The sequence below is a fragment of the Phodopus roborovskii genome, unplaced genomic scaffold (assembly GCF_943737965.1).
Source record: "Phodopus roborovskii unplaced genomic scaffold, PHOROB, whole genome shotgun sequence".
Classification (NCBI taxonomy): Eukaryota; Metazoa; Chordata; class Mammalia; order Rodentia; family Cricetidae; genus Phodopus; species Phodopus roborovskii.
Window position 1 is genome coordinate 14236228 of NW_026126514.1, and position 6000 is coordinate 14242227.

At 41.5% G+C, this 6000-nt stretch overlaps 1 pseudogene; it reads right to left on the minus strand.

Annotated features, from left to right (window-relative positions):
* LOC127230747 (E3 ubiquitin-protein ligase RBBP6-like) overlaps positions 1-4752 on the minus strand; it is an 83954-nt pseudogene extending 79202 nt beyond the window's left edge.
* Between the last annotated feature and the right edge of the window lie 1248 nt (positions 4753-6000).

Here is a 6000-nt window from a genome sequence, read left to right on the forward strand (position 1 = left end):
CTACAGCTTTGTGGGATATCTCTATATATCACAATATGATATCTATATAATCATATACACAAGCACGTGCATGTACACACACACACATTTTATCGTTCTTTTTGAGATAGGGTTTCTATGTGTAGCACTGGCTATCCTGAAACACACTTTGTAGACCAGGCTGGCCTCAAACTTAGAGAGTCACCTGCCTCAGCCTCCTGAGTGCTAGGAATAATGATATGTGCCATGATACCCAGCCTAAGTTTTAGATATATTATTCATTCTTTCAGAGAAATATTACTAATGTGCATTATTTACATTTTAACTCACTTTTATTTTTTCTTCTATATTTTTCAGAGCTATCATTTACTAAAAGAAATGCTTCACAGTTGAAGTTGACAAACATAATTTTGTCTCTTGTTTGATTATTTTGTATTAGGCAAGACAATTGTGATGTTTAGTCTATAAAATTGCTAAGTGAATTTAAAATACAAGTTTAAACAACAGCCAGGTGAGTGACCACCGGAATATTCCCCTGATACACTGGAATCAAGTATTATCAATTTTAATTGCTGTTTTCTTTTCAGTGTTTCTACTTGAGATACAAATTGAAGTATTTATTTCATTTACCTAGTAGATAATAAAGTGTATAAAATGAATAATGTCTGCAAAAAGCAAAACTAAGAAAAAGAAGATGTTTTTCATTTTCTATACGATTCAGATTCATTGATCAGAAAGCACAAATGTTCAGTCATAAACTGAATTATTTCTTTTGATTCATTTATTTTTTTTTAAATTGTGCAATCGATCCCAGTTCCCTCTTCCACCTTCTCAAGATCCCTAACCCCCCTCCCATACCATTCCCCACCCACTCCACAGGGAGGGTGATGCCTTCCAGGAGGGATCAGCAAAATCTGTCCTGTCATTTGGAAGAGGGACTAGGCCCTCCCTCCTGCCTCTAGGTTAGGGGAGTATCCCTCCATGAGGAATGTGCTCCCAAACTCCTTTAGTGCAAAAGGGATACATCCTGGTTCCACTGTCAGAGGTCCCTTAGACTGCCCTTCCCAGGCCTTCTAACTGAGACCCATCCATGTTCAGGGGTTCTGAGTCGGTCCAATGCTGGTTTCCCAGTTATCAGTCTGGGGGTCCATGAGCTTCCCTTTGTTCAGGTTAGCTGTCTCTCTGGGTTTCTCCAGCCTGGTTTTGACCCCTTTTCTTATCACTCTTCCCTCTCTGTAACTGGGTTCCAGGAGTTTGGCTCAGTTTTAGCTGTGGGCACCTGGTTCTGTTTCTAACAGCTACTAAAAGAAGGTTCTAGGATGGCATATTAGTTATCAATTCATTATCAGGGAAAAGCATTTAAGGTAGCCTTTCCACAGTTGCTTAGATTGTTAGGTGGGATCATCCTTGTAGACCTCTGGACATTTCTCTAGAGTCAGTTTTCTATTAAAACCTATAACGGCTCCCTCTTTTATGGCAACTCTTTTTTTTTTTTTTTATCTAGACAAAATCTTCATCTATATTGTTTTCTTCAGTCTTTCTCTTTCTTTTTTTCTCCCTTGATATCAAGTAGTGTGTTTTTCTCAGGCTTCTTGGCCTTTTCATCCTTACCAGCTGGCTTTTCTGACTAGATATCTTTGGAACAGTACTGTTTCACCTTCTCCTCCTTGACTGGCTTTGTCTCAAGGTATTCTTTTACAGATTTAGAGTGGGCTTCTCTGGGAGTTTCAGTGACCTTATCATCCTTCTGAAAAGAGTTGGTCTTTGCACCATCTCCTTTGGCTTTTTTAAGTGAGGTTCAGACCAAGAATATTTTTCATGCTCCCCATCTAATTTTTCTTGGGGTCCTTTAGAAGGTTTAAAAACTTTTCTTTCTTGGCTTTAGCATACCCATCACTTTTCCATTTTGTCTTGTCACTTTTTACTTTTGGATTACCTTTTTCTCTCTGGTCTTTTTCAGATAATGATTTGAAAATAATAGATTTTTCATCCATTGGTTCATGCCAAACAGGTGTAGCATCGTCTCTACTTGGAAGGCACAGAGTGTATCTGACTCAGTGTCATCAACACTTGATGACTCCCTAAATTTCCTGGAAGTGTCTAACAAATTGGGGGGTCAGGAAAATCTCCCCCCACTTCTTCGTTTTCTGTGTTTCTTATGCTTGTTTTCTTTATTGTCTCCTGGAATGTTCTCACTCTCTTTTGCTTTTGTTTTATCTTTCTGATTGTGACTATCTCTTGCTGACAGCTTTTCTGGATAGCTGCCACCTAGATTTCTAGTTCTGTGACTTCGTCCAGCATGACAGTCGTCTCTGTGCCCCCCCAGGGAAGGGTGGATTTCTGACAGTAGGAGGTTTAAGCCTGTCTGGAGAGAAGCCCCCTCTGTCAGCAGCGGGCCTCGGCTGTGCCCCCACAGCATATCCTTTGTAGTACTTCCGGTACCACTCTCGGTATTCCCTCTCCCATTCTCGGTAGTAGTGTTCTTTCTCAAATGGGTCTATAAAGTCGACATTCTGTCCATAATAGGCTTTAATGTCATAGGAGGGTGGCACTTCAAATACTCATGTTCTGTTTCTCCTTGAGGTCCTTTACGCTTACTGGGAGACTGACCCCCAAATGCTTGTGGAGATCTTGAATGACACCATTTATATGGAGGTGACCTTGACCTCTATCGGTGATCTCCATGAGATCTGGACTGTGAACAATAATTGTGGCGCTTGCCTCTGCCTCTTCTGTGGTTTGGGAGTGTTCCTGAAAAGGAGCAAGAGTGTGAACGGCTGAAGGATCGAGAGAAAGAACATGACCACGTAGAGCCAGATCTTGATTTTGAGTAAGGGTATGAACTTCTCGAATGTGATGAACCAGTATAGGAAGATTTAGACTCTTCCTGTCGGCATCCTTTCTTTGTATAGAATTCGTCCCTGGACAAAGGTGGTGCTTGCTTGGTAGGGATGGTGTTAGAATGAGCAGTTTGAACTCCCGACGATACCCAAGGTGTTGATATGTTGGCAGAAGCTGGTGGAAATCCTGCAGGAGGAAACTGAGGAGAAAACTGTGGGAGAGGGCATGGGGAGGCGGCGCATACAAAGGAGGTGGTGGTATGGGTACAAAGACTGGAGTTGCTGCTAGTGATGGGTCTTGAGTCCTCTGTGATCTTTTGCTGTGGTGTCACCCATGGTTTATACTTCTGTAACAATTTCTTTCCCCCCTTCTAATTTGCTGTGGCAGAGAAACCAGATAACCAAGCTTGTTGGAATGTTCTGAACCGGGTCGACCACCAGCTGGATGAGCAGTAGTCATTCTTACTGGACCAGTTGTGGGGATCAGCTGTCCATGTGATAATGGCTGTCCCAACAATGATGGAGTTCCAAGGACAGGCACTTGGTAACCCTTTTATTCTATGAGTGCAATACTAGCATTTGAGGAGGCTCCCTTTGAGTATTCTTATGCAAGGGTGGCAGCTTGCAATAGTTTATTATCATTATCCCGGGAAGGGCCTTCTGACTTTTCTGAATGGACTGATATAGAAACTGCTGCAGTCCTATCTGGTACTGGATCAGGGCAGAAGACAGATTTCCAGGCACAAAGGAGCCAAGGAAGATGTATTTGAAGTTAATGATGATATAGAGGATGTTGGATGAGATAAGGAAGACGTCCCTGGAATCATGGAAGGATCCTGCTGTCTTGATATTGGAGATTTCATCAGAGGCTGCAGGTTCTGCTGAACAAGTGATCTTGGTGGTGGTAATGGGCGTGGACGTAACTGTTTTCCTAGTCTTGCTGGATAGCCAGTTCCATTTTTGTAATTATTAATAGCCTGCCATAAAAACTTATTGCCAATCAAGGCATCAGGAGAAACTTCATTTTGATAACATGTCAGACATGTATGGTCATCTGACTCCAGGAGTTCTGTCTGAATACATTCATCACAGTAACTGTTTCCACAGCAGGGCATGAGCGCAGCATCAGTCATAACATCCTTGCAGATGAGACACAAAAGCTTGTCTGGGATAGGATCATCTTCCGAAGAGGAGGACCACTCCTCTGGTAAGAAGGGTGGCTTCTCTTTATTCCCAGTTGCATAGGCCTCTGCATCTATCATTGATATTGCATATTTTCCAATGTTTGTAAGCATCGCACCTTTCATGTTGTGATCTTTCACTTCCATCATAAAGCTTCTCGGAATTCCAGTGGTCTGTTTCATTCTACGGCCAGGCTGAAAGTTCTTTTCCCTGTTTGTTGGGCAATTCTTAGTATAATGACCAGGTTTGCCACAATGAAAGCAGGTATAAGACGGAGGTGGTAGACCTTAAGTTTTCTTCATGTAGTTGATCGTGTCGTATTCATGTCCAGATTGGGACATCATTGCTTTAATTTTATGTTCATCAGAAGCATTGACTTCAGCCAGATTGGCAGTCTTTGTAAGCTGGGCCAGAGAAATAGATGCAGAAAAATCATCGATTGCTTTTGTAGTTCCCATCACTGGTTCTGTTCAACTTATAATGTATGTCTTGCTTGTGGACTTAACACCTCCAATAAGAATTCTTCTGACAATTACAGATGAATTTTTAGGAATTAGCACATTATCCTCAGGATATTTTTTTTTTTTTTTTTTGTCTGCGCGTTGGTGATCTGCAGATTGCTATGGGCAGCTTTCAGCTTTTCTCCCCTCATAATCTTCTTCTTTAAGTCGCAGAGGGAGATATGGAGCCCATCAAGGGTGATGCTGTTGTAGTTGAGTTTAGAGGAAAATTTATAGTGCACACAGGACATTGTGGCAAAGGATTCCTTGTGCTAGGCACAGTGCTGATGGCTGACGATTGCAGCTCTGGGGCTGAGTGGTCTTGGCTTGAAGTTTGGGCCTGAACGTGGCCCCGGGGTTTTGATGTAACTCTTGTCTACAAAGACCAGACTGGAAAGTCCAAGAATCCAGAAGTTGTTCAGTCAACGGGGCTCAGTGTCTCACTTGATCTTTAGTAGACGCTGGAGTCCCAAAGAAGTAGCTTCTAATGCTGGTGAATGTGTGGACTTGCTATCAAGGCAAGAGCATGCAGGCAGATAACAGGAGTTTCCTGCCTCCATGCTTTTATATGTGCCCCCAGACAAAGGCATTGTGCAGATTAAAGGTGTGACTTCCCATCTCAAGATCCTGATCAGAGGCTCAACTTCTGATATTGTGAATTTTATTTGACTCAAGATTCAATTAAGTTGACAACCAAGAATAGGATATCCTCTGTTGCCCTCAGCTTATTTTTTTTTTCTGTTCTTCCTTCCTTCTGTCTGTCTGTCTTGTCTTTCCTTCTTTTGAGACAGGCTTTTTTTTTTTTTGATTGTTCTTATTTTTTCTTATTTTAAATATCTATCCCAGTTCTCTCTCCCTCCCTTCCTCCCCAGCCTATCTTTCCCCCTTCCCTCCACTGGGTGGGTGATGCCTTCCAGGAGGCATCAACAAAATCTCTCAAGTCATTTGAAGCAGGGACTAGGCCCTCCCTGCTGTCTCTAGGTTAAGGTAGCATCCCTCCATGGGGAATGTGCTCCCAAAGTCTTTTGGTGAACCAGGGATACATCCTAGTTCCATGATACAGGGTTTCTTTGTGTAGCCTTGTTTGTTTTAGAACTAAATCTGTAGACCTGTCTGATCTTGAGCTCATAGAGCTAGTTTTTTGTCTTTTAATCCTTAAATTTCTCTCATTCAGCAAGTGAATACAGGATTGCTTAACAAGTAAAAATTAGATTATATTTGCTTATCATGGTTTATAATTGTCACAGAAAGAAATAAACTAAATCATTAAAGAAAAATTTCTATTTGTTAATGTGAAGGCAGCCAACAGGTACAAAACAGTACTCTTGATTTAGTGGGAAAGGTTCCCAGGCAAAGCCCAGCTTCGTACCCTTGATGTGTATATAGTTGGTGAGTGAAATCCTTAGCAGTAACAATACATACAATATTATCAGTATCATCAGTTTCTTATACTATCAATATATTCTAAAGTTTATACTTAAACATTTTCTCATATGAAG